The sequence below is a fragment of the Helianthus annuus genome, chromosome 2 (assembly GCF_002127325.2).
Source record: "Helianthus annuus cultivar XRQ/B chromosome 2, HanXRQr2.0-SUNRISE, whole genome shotgun sequence".
NCBI lineage: Eukaryota > Viridiplantae > Streptophyta > Magnoliopsida > Asterales > Asteraceae > Helianthus > Helianthus annuus.
In genome coordinates this window covers 17,657,117-17,683,284 of record NC_035434.2, presented here as the reverse complement: position 1 = coordinate 17,683,284, position 26,168 = coordinate 17,657,117, and the positions used below count along the sequence as shown (strand labels likewise).

At 37.1% G+C, this 26,168-nt stretch overlaps 1 long non-coding RNA gene across 3 annotated transcripts; it reads left to right on the top strand.

Moving 5' to 3' along the window:
* Positions 1–3,858: 3,858 nt before the first annotated feature.
* LOC118483872 lies at positions 3,859–8,085 on the top strand. 3 transcript variants are annotated; one of them, XR_004871993.1, is made up of 7 exons: positions 3,859–3,978; positions 4,859–4,917; positions 5,592–5,701; positions 6,629–6,723; positions 7,095–7,304; positions 7,567–7,724; positions 7,909–8,077. It is a non-coding gene; the product is annotated as an uncharacterized LOC118483872 (long non-coding RNA). The 3 variants fall into 3 exon arrangements; XR_004871994.1 differs by having other exon boundaries at positions 3,859–3,997; positions 7,095–7,724; positions 7,909–8,085; XR_004871992.1 differs by having other exon boundaries at positions 7,095–7,724; positions 7,909–8,079.
* Positions 8,086–26,168: the final 18,083 nt, after the last annotated feature.

Sequence of the window (26,168 nt, the reverse complement as noted above, 5' to 3'; positions counted from 1 at the left end):
TATGATATAAAAGCATGAAATCATGAAAGTAACAACTAGGCACATGTGTTTCACCCCAAAATGTTTGAAAAACAGTAAAAGAGGGGTCTATGTACTCACTTGAGAGTGCTTAGGAGTCTTGAATAACTACCAAGCAAGCTAAAGCAAGCTAGAGGGAGCACGGAATCAAACGGCACCTAGTATTGATAACTACATTAATAAACGGACCTATCGGAGGATCGGGTAGTACGAGGGTTCGTCAACCAAATAAGTATGGGAACTTATGTAATATGGTTTAACAAAGCCTACATACTAAAACGAAACCTATCCTAAGTGCTTTTGACCCATTACGACCCGTTTAGGTAGCTTATGCCACTTTAACGCGTCGTTTGCGTAAAACGCATTCGGAACGCCTAACTAGTCCTATGACAAGCAAGATATGCCTTAACATGTTTAATATTGTTGCTAAATCAGTTTAGATGTCAAAAATTAAGTTACATATGCTTAAAATGAATTTTGGCGCAAAAAGGGTATTTTGGTAATTTACCTAAGGCATAAGAACTACTTATCATACAACTACTTAAACATCGTGACCATAAGGTATAACCTCGGAAGCTTATTCTCTATACAACTATGGTCACCTAAAACGTTTGGTCGGATCCTAATGATCGACCAAATGGGTCGGGTTCGAAAGTATAAGCGATTGATTAGATCGCTTTCCTTTACGACCCTAAACAAGCACAAATCTAAAAGTGACGAGCTAAACATGCTAGAACATGTTTAGTAAAGTTAGAAAACAGGTTTGGTATTAAAACAAACGGTTTTAATACCCTAGAGTAGTTTGGTTACAAAATACGCCAGAAAACGTATTTTGGCCAAACTACGACTCGTCACTAAGCCTAGATAACGTGGTAATCAGTAGGTATAGTCACTGGGGACTATGACCATCGTGATTATGCTCACGTTATGAAGTTCAAACGAACTTCGCATGGACCATAAACTGGTCAATGCAGAAAGTCAAACGCAGTTTGACTTTAACGCTAAAACGAACCAAAAACGCGAAAGAATACTTACAGAAGGTCCCCGCAAGCTCTTGATCCGATTTACTCTCAGGTATGAAGCATAAGATTCAACTTAGAGAGCCAAAATCAGATTCAAGCGTGCTTTGGGAGTGAAATGGGTTTGGGTATTTATAGGAATTCAAGTACCGTTAAGATCGTTCGTCGAAAAACGTGCTTTGATCTAGACCTTACATGTGGGCACATGGTTTTCAAAAACCATGGGAGCCCCTAATGTGGCTATGTTCATTGAATACCATCCCATGGTTTTGCAAAACCATGGGTGAAAACCATTAACACTTCAAAATGGACTAGGTTCATTGAATCTGCCAGAAATTTCAAAAATGGTCCCTACACTTGTAAAAGTTGATTTTTTTGGCACTTTTAAACTCCTTTAACCTCATTTCAAGGCTCTAAAATGATATTAAAGTATAGGGAACTTAAAATATGCTCACAGACATCACGGATGTCGGTTCATTTGGCCGTACGGTTGCGTTATTCGGTTAATTACGACGGAAGTCGTAACGAACGCAAAAACGATCCAAATTAAGCGACGAATGGAATTTTATCATGCCAATCACTAAAATAAAATATTTTAATGATTACGTCAATTTTTTGGATGTCTGGATATATTCAGGACGTAAGATATGCGCAAAAATGCAAACTTATGCACTTTTGACGCTTTTAGTCTTTATTGATCAATGAAGTTGATTTCGGCATACCAAACCATCCAAAACTTATTTCTAAGTTATGTAAGGGTTATTTAAGGTATGTTAAGCCTATGTCGCTATTCCGGAGTGTTTGTTGCATTAAACTGGTTATATTTACGAATCAGATCGCGTATAACCTTCCAGAAAGCTATTTAAAGCCCGAAATCGAACAAGAATCAATATGTGCAAACGATACACACATTTATACAAATCCCAAGTACGAAATACAATATTTCATTGGTTTGGTATTTGTTTGATGGTTGAAGTGACACAGGTGTCACAGTCTCCCCTACTTCAGGAAATTTCGTCCCGAAATTTATTCGTAGGAGTTTATTTTGTGACTTTGTGTCAAATAGCCACCAAAGATGTGCAAGGAAATATCCTATCATTTCCTTAATGGAGACTCTTCAGAAATGGAAATGAAGGAAAAATCAGGGATATTCATTTCCCTTCGAGGGAAAATTTTCAGAAACGAAAAATGCACAGAATGAGTCATTTTCCTTAACGGGTATCCTTTGGAAACGAAAATGCACGGAATGAGTCATTTTCCTTAATGGGTATCCTTTGGAAACGAAAATGCATGGAATGAGTCATTTTCCTTAATGGGTATCCTTTAGAAACGAAAATGCACGGAATGAGTCATTTTCCTTAATGGGTATCGTTTAGAAACGAAAATGCACGGAATGAGTCATTTTCCTTAATGGGTATTCTTCAGAAACGAAAATGCACGGAATGAGTCATTTTCCTTAATGGGTATTCTTCAGAAACGAAAATGAACGGAATGAGTCATTTTCCATAATTTCTTCAGAAACGAAAATGAACGGAATGAGTCATTTTCCACAATTTCTTCAGATACTAAAATGAACGGAATGAGTCATTTTCCACAATTTCTTCAGAAACGAAAATGAATAGGGTTAACTCTAGATACACGACAAAACTTGCTGTGGTTTCTGTGCACTAAATTCCATAATTATGTATGCATCCATAATTACGTAATTCCTTGCACAGTCCACACAGTTTGTTTTGTAATGTTTTGGGGAAGAATATTAAACTTGTGATGAGGGTGACTAGACTACCATAGGGTCCTTTTAATTAGATCGACAGATGATCTTTTTAACTAGGCCACCAAGGAGTCCTTTCAGCTATATCATCACATGATATTCCTAACTAGATTTTTGGATCAATCTGTTTAACTAGACCACTCAAGGGGTCTAATTATGGAATAGTACAATATAATCCAAGGGTCTTTACTATCACGTAAAAGCCCATTGAGGATTTAATATAGTACCTTTGGATATCCTACTATGAATCCCTTATACGAATGATATGGAAGATTCTACGAGGATTTGGATAACCAAAACTTGGATCACACCAAGAACATAAAGGGAGAACATAAGCACATAATCACATAATTGTTTAACTCAGTTATTAATTTGTTATCTTTGGACGCGGATACTTAAAGTACACCAGGAATCCAATCCGTGGATTTCATTTGGCACTTTAATCATTTTCAAGAATCTATCTATGAAGATAGGAAAAATCTTAATAGGAATTCGGCTTTGTCCTTATTGAATTGTAATGTACGTATTGAATTATACAAAGAATTCAATTAAGGGCTTTGATGAATGTTACTCACCCACAAGGATCTAATTATGAGGATAGAAAGATCCTATATGGATTTTGGAGTTTGTGTAACGAGAGGTGTTCCGACACCTTGCACTAGGCATGCTTACGTCGATACACAGGCACTACAAAAAAAAGCCATTTAATGGCACACATTTTTAATGGCATATCGGTTTTATGCCACTAATTTTTGTTTTTAATGGCACTTTAGGTATTTAACACATACATTCAGTGGCATTTAAGTTTTATGTCACTAATCAAGGCTTTTAGTGGCATTTTACATATGCCACCAAAATTTTCTATATATTTTAATGGCACTTTTTGCCTGTGCCAAAATTTTGAACAAATTAAGTTTAAAATTTCACCATTTCTCTCCTTAAAATTTAAAAATTTCCCTAGAAATTTCTTCTTTTATCTTTCACCAAAAATCAATTTCCCTCTCCCCAAATCATTTCATATTCCTGCTCTCAAAATTACAATTACTAGGGTTTATCTCTACCAATTCGCGCTCACATTTTCTCTCTCAAGTTAACCTACTCACGCTATCCGGTTCCTTACTCCACCGCATCTCCACCGTTTTCCACCGGATCTCCGTGGTTCCTCACCAGGTGAACCGATTACAATAAAGTATACGCTCTGTTCAATTTGATTTGTGCCCTAATTTGTGTGAACGTGCTATATAATTATGAATAATATAGTAACACATCTGGAATCTAAAGCTCTAGCTTATATTTCATAATTGGACACCTACCGATTAGGTTTTTTCATGCTCTAACGGTTATATCGATAGTCAGTTTGAGTAATTGTTGATTTTTTTCTTTTTTTTTTTGCTGAATATGCTTATAATTAGGGCTTAGGGGTTCTATACGGAGTCAGTGACACGATTTCATAAACTGGATAGATTACGTGGCGTATTTACTCTTATATCAACAAGTTAAAGCTACAGTTTTACTATATAAAAAGTTTTGTGGATCGAAGATTTTGTTTGTTTGCAGTGAAATGGACAAAAATGGATCTTGTGTGTGTACTGTAATACATTATTTTGATGCAGATTTTAGAATCGTTGTAGAGGGTTTGATATGCAATAGTTAAATGATTTCATAGAAATGCTTTCAAGACCAGAAATAACCCCCAACCTCTACCCCCTGCCACCTCTGCCACGGACCACCACCACCCTCCACCGACTGCTACCACTTTCCTCCGCCGCCACCCGCCACCAACCGCGCCAACGAAGCGTAAAACAAGTTGACCACATTAACACTTTTAACTTGTTTGTTGAATGGCGAAATCAATTAACACTGAGTTAACAGGTTGTTTTTTTATTGTTGATTCAGTAAATATTTTCTTGTTTTCTGGCTCGGTTAATCGGTTATGGCTAATGATTTTGGAGAAGGTTGTGCAAAATGAGCAGGAACATTGATGCTGGTATTAGGGCTGTTAAGTTAATGTTGTAGTGACTTAACTTGTGTTTTACTTTGATGGTTGCAGGTTTGGTTAGGTGATGGTTCGTCTTTGGTTGTGATAAGTGGCAAGAATGGGCTGGTTTGGTAAAATGTTAATCTTTCTGAAAGTTTTTGTCATGATTATAATTTGTGAAAGCTTAATGTATATCGGTATATGAATAGTAGCCGTTGGGTGGTTAAGGTAACAATGCCGCTGGGAAGAAGGGGAAGAGACAGGGGGATTTCGTTTTGTTTTTTATTATATTTTGGGTTAATTACATAAACATTTTATGTGGTTTGTAAAAGGGTAAAAAATCATAATACACAAATTTAACTGAATTTCTAAAGAATGTTACTGTTAGAACTTAGAACCCAAACATGTTACAAAATGAGTACCAGATGACCTAAACAAAAAATACTTTTTAAACTTAGACGCAAAATGTGTTAATAGGGCTGAACCATATGAGCTATTTATGATGTTAATTGATGCCAACTTGTCAGGTTTGTTACCTAGAACTTGAAACAATCTTATCTCGCTGTTTAATGTATTAACTCAAATTACATATAATATCAAATAGCAACGTTGTATGTATCTAATGTCTATTACTCTTGCTAAGCATCTTCCTTGCCTATTTGTCGTTTTGACACATAGTGATTTACAAATTAGGGTTATTGCTGGATGTATGGCTTCAAGAATCATTCTTACACAAACACTTTGATTAATCTCTCAAGTGCGAGTGTGTGTATCTCATTAAGTGGAATTTGTATTGTCAATGCAGGCGTTTTCGAATCTATGGTGGTGTTTGGTGGCATATTTCCCGAAGGGCAGTTTGGGATGAAGGCAACAGTGGGAATGAGCAGGTCAATTGTGGTCAAAGTTGGCTAGAGGGTATGTCGTGTTTATTTAATTACACATTAATGTTGATATTTTAAAGAGTAAACTTTCGTTTTGCTCCCTGTGGTTTGGTCGCTTTAACGGTTTTGCCCCAAACCTTTAAAAATAGCCATTTTCCTCCAATAGTTTGCTATGGTTTTTCCATTGTGCTCCCTGCGAGGAGCAAAATGGAAAAAAAGAAAATTTGGATGGAGTTAGAGGCGGGGAGCAAAATGGAAAAACCATAGCAAACTATTGGAGGAAAATGGGTATTTTTAAAGGTTTGGGGCAAAACCGTTAAAGTGACCAAACCACAGGGAGCAAAACAGAAGTTTACTCTATTTTAAAATTCTAATACATGTTTAAGAGAAAAAGATTGATGTTAATCATTATGTAAGCAAATTACCGACAACCTCATATGACTGTTTGGTTGAGCAAGGTTCGAGTCCTGCAACCGTGGTTTTTATCTTTCCATTTAGGGTTCCGATTATGTTGCTTCCATCTATTTCGGTGGTTTTTAGCAAAAAGAAATTGTGGTTAGTTTTGAAGTCGAGATATATATTAGATATTTGTGCTACTTACTTAGTAGCCACTTTATCATGACTTTAGTTGCATATGTGTTGCATATAACAGTGGTTGATTAAGTGCACCTTCAATATAAAACGCGATATTAAATTTAAACAGAGCTGTAATGATGTTTACTAGCAGTAGTGATGTTGTTTTGTTGTCAGATTCTAATCATTTAGGAAACTGTTTAGTGATTTTTAAATAGTAATCAAAATCATTATTTTGGTACATTGAAGTTATGTTTCCATGTTCAGTTGGTTGTATAAACTCAATTCTTATTGTGGTTTTTTCATATTGTTGTACGCATTTCAAAATAGCTGGTTTGAGCCTTTATTCTATGTTGATTGTATATCTTATGAATAATGATGTTTAAAGGTCTTTTACGACCATCGAGACCATCAAAAAGATTTTGAACGGAGAAGAATTAGGTTGCTTGCTTTGTACTTGGCTATTATTGTCCACTGGTGCGGGTATTGTTCTTATTTTATACTTTTTGCTGGTATTGTTCTTATTTTTTACTTTCTACTCATCCTAATGATAGTATATTGTCATTTTTTGACTCCTTCGATTTGTCATATGTTTGATTTAAAGCTTAAACGGGGAGTAAAGTAACCACCAGCCCATAACAAATAGTTGACCCGTTCCTTTTTTTCAGCAGTTTCTAATCTGGCCCATTCGATGCAAAGGATCTTTTTTATCTGTTATAAGTTTCAACCTATTAATTTTTAACATGCTGCCATAGGATATCTATGTTTTTTAATTTAAATGTTATAAGTTGATTCAAAATAACAAAGGTTTTTTCTTTTCCCTTTTTACTTAAATGTTCGTTTTTCTTTCAAAGATGGCATTATCAAGTCATCAAAGTCGATTGCGCATGGAAAGGACCTGCAAAAACTAAAAAGTTTAAGGTCCAACACGCTGGAGCTTGAGGTTCCTATGTCTACCGCGGCTAAGCTGCTTTTAAAGCTGGATAGTATGGTGGAAATTACTGAAAGACAAAACATAAAATACACAAGGGATTAAGAAGATGGAGAGACATCAAAAAGTAATGGTAGGGAGATTTCCTAGATTCTTTGAGATGTCACAACTATATCTACCAAACCCGCTTCTTCTTGAGCTAATTCTTAATGTCTTCCGAAATGCCTTTCAAGAACAATTACCCTCTCATGCCCCATGAGATGTGCACGATACGAAAGTCTTGATGTGGAGTGGAAGGGTTATAACTTTCATGATAGCAACAAATTTGTTGTACTTTGTATTTAGTTAAACATTTATATGGTTTTGAAATTGCAATTGTTATTTTTTATGTTCAGGTACATTTGTTTGTCTATACAGTAAAGCCATTTCACATGCCAAGCCAATGTAACCGACATTGAAAGAGCTTGGTGTTGGGAATTTCGGAGTCGCAAGGTTGATTTGCTGGGAAAGCCACTGGTTTTTCAACCCACCGATTTTTTAAGTAGACCATTGGGTAATGCTTTAGGTTTGTATAAAGTATAATTATTGCATACTACTTACTATTCTCGTAATTCACTGTGTTTGTGTTTGTGTTTGTGTTTGTTAAGCTTTGTTTTCCATTAGTGTAATTGCTCTTACATCTTTAATGGCATTGGTTATGAGATCTAATCATTTGAACATGAATTGTGAAATTTCAGGTTGAATATAGTGAATTGGCTAATGCGGCGACACTAAGGAGTAAATGCAGGGAACAACTATGAAGTGGGGAATAGATCGCTAAGAAAGAGTTAACACAATGAATATTTTACTCGAATGAAGATTGTGAAAGAGATTAATGAACGCAATGGAGTTTTGAGTTTTTGTTCAAACATTTTTTAAATATTTGTTTTGTATATTCGATATTTAGTTATTTCTTTGCAAACATTTGGAATCTTTGGAAGATGATTGATTGAACCTTTTAATTGAATTAGTTATATTATTATGATTTCTACATTCTACTATTTTATTTTTGTTTTTTAATGTAAATAAATAATAATTGTAATCAATAAAAATTAATATGATAAATAATTTGATGTGATTTTTGTTGCAAAAAATATGTGCCACTAAAAGCCCAAAAGTTTGTAGTGGTAGAAAAAAACAGTGCCACTAAAAGCCTATATACTTTGTGCGGCAGATTGAGAAAGTGACACTAAAAGGCTACAACGTCAGCGCTTCTAGTGGCACTTTTTTTGTATGCCGCACATTCCTACAGGTGTTATTAGTGGCACTTTTTTGTTATTTTGTGGCACTTTTTGTATGTCACTAAATGGCATTTTTTTTGTAGTGAGGGTAGAAAGTTGAGGCGCTAGATATGCCAAGGCGACATATGAAGCAGAAATTGAAGGTTAAGCAGCAGCAAGATTGTAACAGCTTTGCTTTGGATTGCAAAGCAGCACATGTTAACCAAATGTACCCATCGTCCACTGTGGGTACATTTGAAACAGGGTATTTGATTCGGATGATGACGGTGGCATTGGTTGCACCAAGGAGCAGTTCCCTTATACAGCTTCATCCCTGAGGCGAGTCATGGTGATAGCTAAATCAACGGTCCTCTGGAGTACGACGCCTATTCGCTGGGTAATTGCAGCACCAGGTTTAGATATTTGAGTATTGTTGCGATGAAGAGGCATCTTGAAGACAATGGAAGACATAGGAGGAAACAAGCAAAAGATAGTCAAAAGAGAATGACAACGCATGAAGATTGTGACCATTTGTTTGTTACCAATGGCAAACAAATGAGATAGTGACTAATCAAAGTAAGCGGGTCAATATAATGTATCGCGAAGACATGCTCGCCTATAAGTGGACACTCACCCCAAGAGTTCCCAGGTAAGAGTGACTGGTCCGATACTGCGGATTTGTACGAACACTCTAGCCTTAGACAGAAGACCCAGGGTACAGGCACCCACTCTTCCAGTTTGCACGTGTTCACATTATTTAGACCCAAACTTTGACGAGATTTTGAAAACTTAAAGGGTTCGAAACCTTATAACAAAGGGTTCAAAACCTAGTAATCAATCATCCTAGAACAGATGATTAGTTTTCAAAGCAGATCAAATTTATGTTCTCGTTGTGGTTGTCACTTAAGGATAAGTGACGGTATTGTTTTATGACTAAACGCAAGTAAACTCGCGTTAGGGTCCTATGAAGGTTATAGTCTAGGTCAAAGCATTACTAATAACCTAATTCCCTATAACCATTGGCTCTGATACCAACTTTTCTGTCACACCCCGACCACGTAAAACAACAAAACGTGGCGGAAACGTCGGGGAGTGTTGTAACAGAATCATTGTTTCACAACCATGGATTAATAAATTTCGTTTTATTGAATTAAATGAGTTACAATGTCTTAACAATAAAGAAACATAACAAAAATTAACTAGTCTTGCATCTTTTAATGTCACTAAGGCCTCGTCCAATCCTATGTGAGCATGCATCAATATCATCATCAAACATCATCAACTATTGTACCTGAAACACATGTGAAAATACATCAGCATAAAAATGCCGGCGAGTACATAGGTTTTATGAAAAATAGGATTCATGACTTAGGTTTAAGAAAATGTTTAACAAAAACTTGTCATGAATCCAGTTTAAGTATAAATCCAAATGAATGATTTAAATAACGCTACACCATGTAATATAATACAAGCACTTATATATAGGAAGTACCAGCGGCGTATCCACCATGCTTGTATCATATTACACACGTCTCGTTACTCAAATCACTTACCCACATAAACCACCAATGTAAATTGCCCACGTCTAAACCGTTGTAAAATGTCAATCAAGTAATGTTTAAACAAAATGTCATGTATGGCAAGTGAAATATGTAACAACCAAACCATAGGTAAGAATGCACAAACAATGTACTAAGTATGTGACGGATGGACATACATAGCATGATGCAAAGCATAAAATGTCTTGAAAAACGATGTACTAAGTATGCACACAATGGGCATACATAGCATGTGATGTAAAATGTACTAAGTATGATGAACATACATAGCGTGAAATGTTATGTAAAACGATATACTAAGTACGCACACAATGGCATACATAGCAAAAACATAATGAAATCATGTACTACTAGTGTACTAATGAACATAGCAAGTATATGATATAAAAGCATGAAATCATGAAAGTAACAAGTAGGCACATGTGTTTCACCCCAAAATGTTTGAAAAACAGTAAAAGAGGGGTCTATGTACTCACTTGAGAGTGCTTAGGAGTCTTGAACAACTACCAAGCAAGCTAGAGGGAGCACAGAATCAAACGACACCTAGTATTGATAACTACATTAATAAACGGACCTATCGGAGGATCGGGTAGTACGAGGGTTCGTAAACCAAATAAGTATGGGAACTTATGTAATATGGTTTAACAAAGCCTACATACTAAAACGAAACCTATCCAAAGTGCTTTTGACCCATTACGACCCGTTTAGGAAGCTTATGCCACTTTAACGCGTCGTTTGCGTAAAACACATTCGGAACGCCTAACTAGTCCTACGACAAGCAAGATATGCCTTAACATGTTTAATATTGTTGTTAAATCAGTTTAGATGTCAAAAATTAAGTTACATATGCTTAAAATGAATTTTGGCGCAAAAAGGGTATTTTGGTAATTTACCTAAGGCATAAGAACTACTTATCATACAACTACTTAAACGTCGTGACCATAAGGTATAACCTCGGAAGGTTATTCCCTATACAACTATGGTCACCTAAAACGTTTGGTCGGATCCTAATGATCGACCAAATGGGTCGCGTTCGAAAGTTTAAGCGATTGATTAGATCGCTTTCCTTTACGAACCTAAACAAGCACAAATCTAAAAGTGACGAGCTAGACATGCTAGAACATGTTTAGTAAAGTTAGAAAACAGGTTTGGTATTAAAACAAACGGTTTTAATACCCTAGAGTAGTTTGGTTACAAAATACGCGAGAAAACGTATTTTGGCCAAACTACGACTCGTCACTAAGCCTAGATAACGTGGTAATCAGTAGGTATAGTCACTGGGGACTATGACCATCGTGATTACGCTCACGTTATGAAGTTCAAAAGAACTTCGCATGGACCATGAACTGGTCAATGCAGAAAGTCAAACGCAGTTTGACTTTAACGCTAAAACGAACGAAAAACACGAAAGAATACTTACAGAAGGTCCCCGCAAGCTCTTGATCCGATTTACTCTCAGGTATGAAGCATAAACTTCAACTTAGAGAGCCAAAATCAGATTCAAGTGTGCTTTGGGAGTGAAATGGGTTTGGGTATTTATAGGAATTCAAGTACCGTTAAGATCGTTGGTCGAAAAACGTGCTTTGATCTAGACCTTACATGTGGGCACATGGTTTTCAAAAACCATGGGAGCCCCTAATGTGGACTATGTTCATTGAATACCATCCCATAGTTTTGCAAAACCATGGGTGAAAACCATTAACACTTCAAAATGGACTAGGTTCATTGAATCTGCCAGAAGTTTCAAAAATGGTCCCTACACTTGTAAAACTTGATTTTTTTGGCACTTTTAAACACTTTTAACCTCATTTCAAGGCTCTAAAATGATACTAAAGTAAAGGGAACTTAAAATATGCTCACAGACATCACGGATGTCGGTTCGTTTGGCCGTACGGTTGCGTTATTCGGTTAATTACGATGGAAGTCGTAACGAACGCAAAAACGATCCAAATTAAGCGACGAATGGAATTTTATCATGTCAATCACTAAAATAAAATATTTTAATGATTAAATAAATTTTTTTGGACGTCCGGATATATTCAGGACGTAAGATATGCGCAAAAATGCAAACTTATGCACTTTTGACGCTTTTAGTCTTTATTGATCAATAAAGTTGATTTCGGCATACCAAACCATCCAAAACTTATTTCTAAGTTATGTAAGGTTTATTTAAGGTATGTTAAGCCTATGTCGCTATTCCGGAGTGTTTGTTGCATTAAACTGGTTATATTTACGAATCAGATCGCGTATAACCTTCCAGAAAGCGATTTAAAGCCCGAAATCGAACAAGAATCAATATGTGCAAACGATACACATATTTATACAAATCCCAAGTACGAAATAAAATATTTCATTGGTTTGGTATTTGTTTGATGGTTGAAGTGACACAGGTGTCACAAAATGTGTTGATTTAGAGGCAAACATGTCTGAGTTGCAAGGCAAACATGATGCTTTACAAGCTAGTTTGTTTGACTTGCAAGACAAACATGTTACATTGAATGATAAGTGGTGTGAGTTGCAAAGCAAACACGAGGCTTTGCAAGAAAAGTATGATGTGACATTCATCCACAACCAGAAGTTGACCGTGGATCTTTCCAAGTGCACTGAAGCCAACATGTTTTATGAAAACCATGAAAAGGAATTTAAATCGGTAATTGAGAAATTAAAGAAAGATAAAACCGAGTTAACAAAAATGGTTTCCAGAAAACAAACTGACATTAATTTGTATATAACTCGTCTTGAGATAATGCAAAAAGAGATGGCTTGTGTGAAAACAGAAAGTGAGGCGATCCAACTTAAGCTAGACAGTTATTTGAGCTCTAGCTATGTGTTGGATCACATCATTGACGTTCAGAAAGAGAAACGGGGTGTCAGATGCATAGGTTACAAGAAATGTCCACCACCTGTGAGACACAATTATGATGCCATGCCTGACGAGGAGGATAGAACTTTCTTTGAACCATCTGTCCCTTTAGACATCAAGGAATTTGCAACAGGACTCGGATACAAGAAAGAAGTATCATCAGATTCAGATGTATCAGCAGATACATGTGTGTCTTCTGCTGAACTGAATCAGGATCCTCCTGTTATCATTGAGGATGCTGATTCTTCTAATGATGAATCCGATGATACTGTACCAGCAAAGTCTGATGCGGAAATCAAAGAAGAGGACATACCTCTTGAGAATCATATTCTATGTGATCCTCCTGCAAAACCCGCTAAGACTGTTGCAATCGAGTCCTCGTCAACAAAGGAGTCGGAGAGTGTGAATTTGCTGTACACTCTTGTTGGTGATGATAAAATTTATTCAGACAAAGATTTTCCTATTAAGAATGTTAATCAATCCTTAATCAGTAAAGTCTTTGAAAATTCGACAAGTAAGTTTTTGGGAAAGACAGGATCACGTGTTACAGTAGCACAGTGTCCTCCTATTCCAAAGGCCGAAGTTCGAAAACAATATGGCAATAAGAAATTACCAATAGAGAAAAGGCAGCAAAATCATACCAACCAAAATGAAAATCAACGACTCAATGTCAAAAGAAACAGAGTCAAAAGATGAACAAGCAGGTGGACTTTGTGAAATCAAAGGGAACGGACAAAATTGAAACGTTTGAAAATAAATCTAACTTAGATTTTGTTAAACAAGCAACAGTGTTGAAAAGAAATGAACCAAATTGTTCAAAACCTAGTACCTCGGGATCACAAAGTTCATCATTATCGGCAAGACGATCACATGATACTTCGGGGTTTGTTGAACGAAGATCATGTTTTGAATGTGGTACAATTGGACATATAATTCGAAATTGTCCATATCTTCATAAACAAAAAGGCAAAGTTGATGATTCCCGTGACCAAACTGACCGCAAGCGATCTGTTTCTGTAAAACAAGATCCCCGTCTTGTAAAAGAAAGGGAAAAGAAACAGAAACGCCAACAGGTCAAGAAAATTGAAAAGGCGATTAAAACCGATGTGGTTAACAAAACATCTGTTTCTGTCAAACCAGAAAATTCAAAAACTTCTGACAACCATGAAGTTAAGATTTTAAAGAATGACACTGGTAAAACAAAACAGACCTGGAATCCAAAAACGGTTAAAAAATCAGGGGGATCATCATAATTTACAAATCATCAAAGAATAGAAGTTATTGTTGTTGATGAAAATGGACGACCCAAGACCACAATGGCTTGGGTCCCCATCTCCAACTAATCAATTGAGTTCATGTGCAGGGTGTTCCAGGAGGAACTATCAGTAGTCATTGGATTGTTGACAGTGGGGCATCCAGGCACATGACAGGCGACATGAAGCTTCTCTACGACGTCAAATCTATTAGAGGAGGTTATGTTGCTTTTGCTGGAGGTAATGGCGGATATATTATGGGTGAAGGAATGATATCCAACGGGATTGTTAGGTTTGATAAGATCAACTTTGTGCAACAACTTGATCACAATCATCTCAGTGTCTCACAAATCCGTGACAAGCAGTTTTCAGTACACTTTGATGCTAATGGATGTTATGTGCTGAAGCCGGGCTTCAAAATTCCAAAAGAATGGATTCTCTTATCTGCTCCAAGGATAAATGATTTGTACGTCCTTGATATGAGCCAAGCTATCACTACATCTGCACAAGCAACATGTTTCGTTTCCAAAGCCACAGAAAAAGACTCAATCTCTTGGCACAGACGAATGGGTCACATTCACTTACGGAAAATGAATCATTTGGTGTCAAATGAATTGGTGAATGGTGTTCCTCTTAAAAATTTCCATCTTCAGGACGTCTGTGTCTCGTGCCAGAAAGGAAAACAAACAAAGAAGCGACACCCTACAAAGAAGATCAACACGGTGGCAGTTCCTCTTGAACGTTTGCACATGGATTTGTTCGGTCCTGTCAAGCATAAAAGCATTCGGAATGATCAATATTGTCTCGTGATAACTGATGATTATTCAAGATTTTCTTGGGTGGCGTTCATGGCACACAAGAGTGAAACTTTTGGAATTATCAAAAACTTAATCATTCAGATTGAGAATTTGTATAAGTTGAAAGTTAGAAGGATACGCAGCGACAATGGTACAGAATTTAAAAATCATGCCATGGCGGAGTTTTGCACTTCAAAAGGTATTCTTCACGAATTTAGTGCAGCTTATACTCCTCAACAAAATGGCGTCGCTGAACGTAAGAACCGCACATTGATCGAGACTGCTAGGACTATGTTTTTAGAGTCGCTGTTGCCCACTCCATTCTGGAGTGAAGCTGTGGCCTCTGCATGTTACACGTTGAACAGAGTCCTTACAGTAAAAAGGCACACCAAGACCTGTTATGAGCTTCTTCACAAACGGAAACCAGATTTGTCCTATCTTGAACCGTTTGGAGCTCCATGCACAATTATCGATCCTAATGGAAAGTTTGGGGCAAAAGCAATTGAGGGATACTTTCTTGGGTATGTCACCCCAAACTTAAGAGTCTAGAATCTAGAGACTAAAAGGGTCGAGGAATGGTTTGAGGTCAGAGTACAAAGGCACACATTGCCAGTCAAATGTCCTGGTCAGCCTTGGATGTTTGAGTACGATGACTTTTTCAATTCGATCAATGTTGAAGCCGTTGAAGAAAATGCTGCGGCAAGGATGTTTTTCGAGAGTGACAATGCAACAGTTTCACCGGTGGTTCGTCCAATTCTTGTCAATCAAGAACCATCTTCAGTGAACAACAATGCTCTCGACAATGAGGATTTCCACGATGCTACCGAATTGAACGAATCTTCAGAGGATGATGAATTTCTAGATGCAGATCAAGAAGCTCCAACCACAGCAGTTCATGGTACGTCAGAGGGTACTCCTCCCGTGGATGCCCCTAGAACAGCTGAAGCTACTGCATCATCCTCTTCGTCAATTCCGGGCATTGATTTGGTTGTTGATCTCAATCTCAACAATTTGGGTACAGATATTCCAGTTCGAGATAATCCTGAAACAAAGATTCATAATACCCATCCTCAACAAAACATCATCGGAAATGTACAAAGTGGCATTCAAACAAGAAACATGTTGCGGAACAACAACAATGCAGGCTTGTATGCAGAGATTCGAGAATCCGGGCAACAAAATGATTGGTCATTCACGTGTTATGTTTCACAGGAAGAACCAAGAACTTGGAAAGAAGCCATGAAAGATAACTCTTGGGTGGAAGCAATGCAGGAAGAACTGCAACAATTTCAGAAGCTAGGTGTCTGGAAACTCGTAGAGAAACCTGCTGGATACAAGAAGATTGGTACCCGTTGGGTGTTTAAATGCAAAAAGGATGACCGTGGTGTTGTTATTTGGAACAAAGCACGTTTAGTCATTCAAGGTTTTCGTCAGATAGAAGGGATCGACTACAACGAAGTGTATGCACCAGTTGCACGTCTTGAAGCAATTCGAATCTTTCTAGCCTATGCATCCTTCAAAGGATTCAAGGTTTATCAGATGGACGTCAAAAGTGCATTCTTACATGGTGTGGTTGAAGAAGAGGTGTACGTCGAACAGCCTCCAGGTTTTGAAGATCCTATCCATCCCGATCGGGTTTGGTTGCTCAACAAAGCTCTCTATGGTCTTCATCAAGCACCGCGAGCTTGGTACGCAACCTTATCTAATTATCTGCTGGAGAATGGTTTTCGCAGAGGTCTTATCGACTGTACTCTTTTCATCAAAGAACAAGATGGAGATCTTCTACTGGTACAGGTATACGTTGATGATATTATCTTTGGTTCTACTAATGATGTTTTGTGTAGGAATTTCGAGCGCAAAACTGAGTCTTTCTTCTTAGGCCTACAAGTGCAACAAACTGAGTCTGGGATATTCATCCATCAGACTAAATATGTTGGTGACATCTTGAGCCGGTTCCAGATGTCTGACGCAACGCCCATTGGTACCCCATTGCCACTAAATCACGGAATTACTCCAGACTTGAAGGGTGAAGCTGTTAGCCCCTCCTACTACCCCGCGATGATCGGATCTCTTATGTACCTCACAGCATCAAGACCAGATATAATGTACCCAACGTGCCTGCTGGCCAGATATCAAGTCAATCTGAAGGCCTCACATCTTGCAGCTGTAAAAAGGATTTTTCGTTATTTGAAGGGTTACCCTGACACCGGTCTATGGTGCCCTAGGGATAATAACTTCGACTTGATCGCTTTCAGTGGTTCTGATTTTGGCGGATGCAAAATCGACGGCAAATCCACAACGGCTGGATGTCAGTTTTTAGGAAATCGCCTAGTCACATGGCAGTGCAAGAAGCAGACATGCGTCGCCACTTCAACATGCGAAGCTGAATACATTGCTGCCTCAAGTTGTTGCTCCCAAGTCCTGTGGACCCAACAACAATTACGCGACTACGGTTTTGAATTCCTAACTACTCCTATTTACGTTGATAATTCTGCTGCATTACAGATCACTAGAAATCCTGTGCAGCATTCAAAGACCAAACACATCGAAATCAAGTATCACTTCATACGTGATTGCTTTGAGAAAAGGCTAGTCGATGTTGTTAAGGTCCACACTGATGACCAACGTGCCGATCTTTTTACCAAAGCATTTGACAAATCAAGATTTGACTTTTTATTATTGGTAAACGGCATTAAGGTCAAGCAAGAGTAAACCAACATCGGAAAATCATTTTTGTAAATATCTTTGTGTCTTTTAAATTTATCTTAATTTATTGATTTTAGGGGGAGTAAATCCAAAATTTGAAAATCCAAAAACATCGAAAAATTTCAAAAACATAAAAACAATAGAAAAACAAAAATGAGTTTCCTGGCGAGCAAAAGAGAAAATGATAGCACATCAGTGGTCTATCCAAACCTCTTTAAACCCTAAACTGAAAAATGATAAGCAGCTCTATATAAGATGTATCGGTAGGCTCGCAATCACTTTAAAGTGTGCAGGGTGATATAAATCTTAAATCGACTGAAGACCAGGTGGGAACCATTCATTGGCATATGGTCTTAGTACCGAAATTTCGTTTGATAGATTGCCGAGGTTCTGAGATATTCGGTCTTTATGCTGCTTATCATCTGGGTATCATGGTTGTATCTTTTACCGAAAAATAACGGGGATGTAAGTCTAGATCTTCCATGATACTATACATACGTGTACATATTGCATTCGACCTCAATAAGTGATCAACAATCACATGTCCAATCAAATAAGTGATAAAATATCACATTTATCCGGGAGTCAAGTTCGTCTCCCTGCTGTACGAAAGTACTGACCTGTTCACGGACTTGCTCCTGTGCCCTCATGCATTGAAAATCTAGTTCCTCATCAATAAGTGATTCTATCACATAGGGCTTGTTTTCAATCAAAATAAGTGAGAATCTCACATCATATACGGTCAAACAGATGATAATCGGTATACTCACCAGTAAGATGAATCCTCGTGCATACCTTGATACGGGAATGTGTCGTGATGTGGATGAACACCGGTCGGTAAGTATAAATCATACTTTAACGTATACCCTCGCCATGATAACATCTGATAAGTTGAGCTTAAGTGGACAACAATACCGATAATCGTTATAGGATGCTTATCTTAATGTTAACTAACTGAACAACAAGAGCGTTTTGGCGTGACCGTACACTGATATGATTCTCTTACCCTCGAAACTCGCAGAAAGAATGTCTGTAAATATTTATTTACTGCTTTATGTCTTTACATTTCAAATATTCAAAAAAATCCAAAAAGATTTTAGGTGTGTTTTAATATAAACTTTCTAAAAGCCAAAAAGATTTTATTTCTATTTTATTTTCGATCGTACGATGTTGGATCTCGAGTCTTCGTTACCTGAAACCTGACTGAAAACCGAATTGACTAAATCTTCATAAATGGTCAAAATTTGCAAAGTTTTGAAAGTTAGAGACCAAAATTGACAAATTTATTAAACTTTCAAACTGTCGAACGATGTTTGATTGAAACATGGTCATACGTGTGTCGCTTGTTTATGCTAACAATATTCCAAGTAGTTGTTCTCATTACGCGTTTAGATTTCTTGCATGTGCAGATACTAAAGGCAAGGAGAACATGGTCGATGACAAGCTTCGGAATGAAGACACAACGTGAAGGCACTCAAGTGATGAAGATGATCGAGTTGCCGTTGACCATCATCAACACCACAAGGATCTCAAGCTATAAAGATCAAGTCTTTCACGAGCATAACTCATGGGGAAGCTTATGTTAAGGGGGAGTTTGTCAACACACTTCCTACATGAAACAGGGAGTTTGTTGATACACTTTCTGCTTTCAAGACGTGAAGACTCTGAAGATCCTCCGACATAGAAGACATGAAAGGCGAATCTCGCGAGTAGCGTCCAAGGGGGAGTTTGTTGATACATGTTTGTGGACGCGACTCGACTTGACACGTCTCGGGTTAGCAACGACATTCCTCCGACGTGTGCAAGAAGTCTTAAAGGCGGGCCAAGACATAAAGAACTGATCCTTAGTCTTTGGGCTGAAACAAGACAAGAAATCAAGACTTGGACTTATAACACATCGGCGTATTAAAGATTGGGCCTCAACTGTTGGGCCTTAGCCCAAATTGGCGAAACAAGAAAGGTGGTCGACGAAACAAGTCCTGTTTCGTCGACTTGTTCCATTTGGTCGCCTGTTTACATTTGATTCGTCAATGATATTGTGTTTCACCAAGTTTCTGATTCGCCAAGTCTGATTCGCCAAGTTAGTTCTGTTTCGTGGTGTCTGTGGGTATAAATAGACAGTCTCTAGTCATGGAATAGATAGAGCACATAGTTGAGAGCACAGAACACACACGAGAGTTTGAGAGAGTTTGCAAAATACATTTGTAAACATTGAGCTTGTAACTGAACCTTTCATACGTATTAATACAGATATGTTAATCGGTGAATATTGTGTGTTGATTATTTGCGTGTTCTATCTCGGTTTGCTTTCCCGGTTGGATTCCACACAACCGGGTTGGTTTGTACACAAGGATTAGGCGACTAGATCCTCCTAGCCGGACCTACAAGAACTTTCAATTTTGACATGGAACTCGCGAGTAGCGTCCAAGGCACAAACTGAATTAATTTGTATATAACTCGTCTAGAGATAATGCAAAAAGAGATGGCTTGTATGAAAACAGAAAGTGAGGCGATCCAACTTAAGGTAGACAGTTATTTGAGCTCTAGCTATGTGTTGGATCACATCATTGACGTTCAGAAAGAGAAACGGGATGTCACATGCATAGGTTACAAGGGTGAAGCGAAACTTTCCGAAACACACGATTTTGCTAAAATGTTTAATAAAAAACCAAAGACTAACATATAAGCATGAGAATAACACGGTTTTTAACAAAACATAAAGCAAAACACAAGATTAAACCCGATTTTAAGATGTTTTTCATAAAAATATAACTTTTCAAACCGAAAAACAAACAAGAACACCTCGATTTTAACAAGGAGAAGAGCCAAGGCTCTGATACCACTTGTAGGTCCGGCTAGGAGGATCTAGTCGCCTAATCCTTGTGTACAAACCAACCCGGTTGTGCGGAATCCAACCGGGAAAGCAAACCGAGATAGAACACGCAAATAATCAACACACAATATTCACCGATTAACACCTCTGTATTAATACGTATGAAAGGTTCAGTTACAAGCTCAATGTTTACAAATGTATTTTGCAAACTCTCTCAAACTCTCGTGTGTGTTCTGTGCTCTCAACTATGTGCTCTATCTATTCCATGATTAGAGACTGTCTATTTATACCCACAGACACCACGAAACAGAACTAACTCGGCGAATCAGACTTGGCGAGTCAGAAACTTGGCGAAACACAATATCATTGACGAATCAAATGTAAACAGGCGACGAAATGGAACAAGTCGACGAAACAGGACTTGTTTCGTCGACCACCTTTCTTGTTTCGCCAATTTGGCTAAGGCCCAACAGTCGAGGCCCAATCTTTAATACGCCGATGTGTTATAAGCCCAAGTCTTGATTTCTTGTCTTGTTTCAGCCCAAAGACTAAGGATCAGTTCTTTATGTCTTGGCCCGCCTTTAAGACTTCTTGCACACGACGGAGGAATGCCGTTGCTAACCCGAGACGTGTCAAGTCGAGTCACGTCCACAAACATGTATCAACAGAATTTCTTTTGTAGATCAATTCTATACTTGAACACGTATTCACGATCATCAACCATATTGATCAGCGCTTTACAATCATCAAACTCGTGAAATTCTAACGCTTTTAAGATGATTAGATTCCAATCAACTTCTGTTTCATCCGAAACATTTAGTGTTTCGAAATACGAATTCAAGTAATCGTTTTTGAATTCGTCATCTATGCCACACATGTTTTGCAGCCTTTCTTTCTCTTTCATTCCTAGTTCCTCCTCTTTCGTTAGCCCGGTTATATCACTTATTGAATTCACCACTGGAGATGAGAACATAGGGAAGATTTTGCATGACTCACCGGATCGACGAACCGTAAAACCTTGAAGTGTTAGTTGTTCAACACCTAAAACGTTTCGATCTATATCCGGTGAATAAAATACACTGGGAATTTGCAGTTTTTCATTCCCTGTTTTCATCTCCACTTGTCCCACTTCACGAATAAAAAGAAAATTATTCATCCCTGATCTTGTCTCAACACCCATAATGTGTTTTACCCTTTTGAAAACATCAATATTCCCCACAAAATGATGATTGAAAGTTGGATTAACATACCAGATTTCATACCATTGTCCACCGTCAGTTCCGGTGACAATCATCTCTTCCCGGCAATGTACATCATCATTCTGCGATCTGATTCCAGCGTTAATTGCTTGTTTGATCAGTTGCATCTCTTCATGGTTTTCTTTGGCCTTACACATATAAATCTGATGTCCAGGCATGTGACAGTAATAACATAACCTTTCACGCGGGACTCGACGTTTTTTCTCATTTTTTTCATCCGCACAGTGTTGACAAGGCATACATGTTGCAGTGGGCTTAATTCCTTCATTTAACCTTGAAGTGGCTCTGATACCACTATGTTGGACATCCGGATCATTCTTGTCTCGTGCATAAGAACATGCAGATGCAGCGGAAGTGTTTACGAAACTTGCAGAAATGTTTGTATATATATATATATATATAGATCAATATGATGCAGAATATACGAGAGAGAACAAGAGAATGAAAGTGGACAATTTCAGAGTAACAGAAATTGTCTTGATGTCCGATCATAATGCCGGCAACAAGATTAAATACATATGAGTTTGGCGGTTACTTTTGGCGGGTAACTGTCTGGACAGTTATTTGAAATCGTTTTCCCGCTTATCAACCGCTTATTACAATCCATATCATCTAATAATCATTCACTTATCACACGTTAACTACTTATAAGTTTGAGATAAATAATAAAGATAATAAACATAACTAGGTTTAAGTATTTCTAACAATTATAAGGCATTTGTTTTTTATAGGATGAAGAGCAACCAAATTTAGCACAGTAGAAATATCAATCCTCATTTTAACCGCCCAATCTTGGTTACCAGTTGCAGTTTCTTCATCATCCAAAGCCCTTGCTACATGCGGGATCTTCGAGTACTTGAACTGCTCCTCAATAATTTCCCTTTTACATAAACAAAAACCTTATCAAGAAACGCGTGATACAAAGCAATCTCAAGTATACAAAACGGGCCTCAACTAAAAAATATTTTTCTAAGTTTGGCATTTTCCATTTGTAAAGGCATACCTGAAGAAGGTCCGGGATCTAACACATTTAAATTCTCATTCAACATAAGATAATGTGCAGCTGTTTTTAAACAATAAAAAATATAAGTATTAAGAAATAATTTTAATGATGGGAAACAAAAAAAATAATAAAAAATTATTTACCAAGTAAAGGATTCTTGGATACGTGGAGCCAAGCACGAGCCAAGGCATATTCTTCATTTGTTGACCACACCATATGTGTTTTCTTAACCTTTGGGTCATAGGGATTTTTTTTCTTGTATGACCTTTTCCGAGTTTGGGACGCTCCTGCCTTGTCTGGTGGGGTCTCAAGCACCACCTCCGGTCACAAACCGGGAACACTTGTGGGTTGTTGCGTGTGAGCCTGTGGTTGAAAACCATTGACCTTTTGTTGAAAACCGAAAACATACATCGGCATGTTTTGTATCATGCTAAAAAGATTTTGATTCGAAATGTCAATATTTTCATTTTCGAAAAATCCGAACTAATTGGATAATTAGCGGGGCCTTTGGGTGTTTTGTGAGGTGGTGGCCTTTTGACAGGTTGGACCTTGTCGGGATGATCGGACGGGATTGTATGGATTTCGATAGGGATACATCTTCCTGCATTTTTTGTGGAGAAAGTGTATATAGAATTGTATAAGAGTATAGAATGATTAAATAGGTAAGAAAAGGAATTTTTTTAATGAAATGACCGTTGCCAACGGTCATATCCTTGGCATTCAAAATTCTTCACCAGTGATTTAAATTAGGAATGGTTAAATAATGGGTTTAAATGAACGTTGCCAACGGTCATATCCTTGGCATTCAAAATACTTCACATGTGATTTAAATTAGAAATGGTTAAATAATGGGTTTAAATGAACGTTGCCAACGGTCATATCCTTGGCATTCAAAATTCTTCAACAGTGATTTAAATCAAATGGTTAAATAATGGGTTTAGATGACCGTCATATCCTTGGCATTCAAAATATTTCACATGTGATTTAAATCACAATACAAACAAAAATTTTCTCATTAATGCCTATGGGGCAGTGGCGGTGGGTGTGAATCCATTACGCATGGTTAAGTTTTGTTTTTTTGTATAATATAACTCTCATATATATACATATATATATATAGAGAGAGAGAGGGAGAGAGAGAGACACACACACACTAGGTTAGATACCCGTGTGATACACGGATTGAACAATGTAAAAATATATAATTCATAATTGTGTAGAAAATTCTTACTTAGATGCTACATTTTACATTAAATAACGAAAAACTAAATTATAAACACAATTTACAAAAAAAAAAAAACCTAAAAATAATTCACAAATCTCTAAGAATTTCCTTGTATACAACGCATAACGTTTTATTTGTTTACATTTACCATCATTATCTAAAATTTCCCATGTTCAGCGTGTAAGGTCGTCTTCCTACAACCAGAAGCACCTCGAACACACCAAACACAGATCGATCGACAAACACGCGATGTGCGGAAACCACCGCGTGTCTTGTACCGCACTCCGCACTGTAGAACTCGTACAGAAGGTGTAAAAGATGAGGGAAGCAAACAATCTGTGAATACACTGATTATTCACATATCACAATCACACACAGTGAAGAACACAAAAAGTGAGGGTTTGTTTCTCTCTCTTCTTGCACGGGAAGTTTTCTCGAAAAAGCATTTTTTCATTCATTTCTATTCACTAAGAGTATATACATATACAAGTTCGGACACTTAAGTCCTTACAAGACAAACCTTAGTCCGTATATAACCTAAATATGGACAATACAATACAAATTCACTTGTCGGTAGTACTAGTACTGTAGTAGTACTGTACTGACATTACAAAAACCACAAATTCGGACAAAAACAAAGAACTTATAAGTTCTTACAAAACCAAAATAACAAATCCGGACAAGCTATCTAAGAAACATAAGTTCTGACAACTTTAAAATACAAATGCGGACACCCTTATAGACAAACTAGTCCGCAATTGTGCTTTTTAATCACATAGACTTTCAACAATTGGAGAACAAGTCCCTCAAGATTCATTCTTTGACAGCATCCAGCATTTATCAACCTTAGGTGCATTTACTGTCACACCCCCAAAAATATCACAAGCGGAAACTGTCACACCCCAAAAACATCGCAGCGGAATTTAAAACGTAGTGGTGACGGAAGTTGGTGCCCATTTCTATCTTGATGTTTGATGCATTATTTTGTTGGACAATATTACTTATTTAAAACATAGATTTTAAACTTAGCGTCTCAAAACACGACATAACCATGACATGATAAAGTTGTCTTTGATCCGCACGGATCTTATTACATTTGTCCCAGAAAGTTTAAAGGTTAGTCCAACATTTATAAGTGACAAAACATGCATCAACAAACACAAGATACGTCATGATTCTCGAAACCGAACTCAAGTACCTGTAGAACACGTTTAAAATCAAGTGTCAACACAAAGGAAGGTGAGTTCACATATTCAAATTTAAATAATTTGATCCTAAGGAAAAACTTTCTAATTATGTGTTTTTTTTTTTTTGTAAAACATCCATATAATTTTTAGAATGTCCATTTACTTCCTTAATAAAATCCATGGGTCATCCGTCGAAATTTTGAAAACTCGACATTAAGTCATCTTCCCAAGTTTTATATATTAAATTCATAGCGTCAACGTTCAGACTTGTGTGTTAGCTAGACAATACCAACTATATATTTACCATGCAGAGATAATCAATGCTAGACAATAACCAGAATTTAAATTCGTCATTTGACTTGACATGGGGCGACCGATCACGATGGGGTTGTCAACCTAACATATCTACCAACAACTCATCGTGTGCAATACTTAATCAATTAAACGACATCATTGGCGCAGGATCCATATTGAGACCATATATGATGTCTGTCTCACGTACAATATATATATATATATATATATATATATATATATATATATATATATATATATATATATATATATATATATATATCCTACTAATATGACAAATTTAATATACGATATTGTACGATTCCCCCTAAAATCCCCATCGAAATGTAAGCCTATGCTGTTACTTACTCTCTTGAGATCAAACAAATTCGTTCCAACCATACAATTGTTTCCCCCAAACATATATTCATCAAAAACGTTTTATCTCGAAACGTATAATTTATCAAACTCCATATATTTTCAACGAAAATATATATTTTATATTAAAAGGTATGTTTTAATCGAAAAACATTATTAAACGCTTTTTGGCGTGTTCTACCCCCAAAACATATACAAAGCAGCAAAAAGAGGGGTTTTGGGACACTCAACTTTGTGTGCGTATTTTTAAATATCGTAATCCCACAGTTTGATTTGTACACGTCCTATTATATGTAGGAACGATTTATAAATAAATATATCACAAAAATTCTAAGTTTCTCTACTTAGAATTTTCATAAAACTTAGAGATTTTCTCGAAAA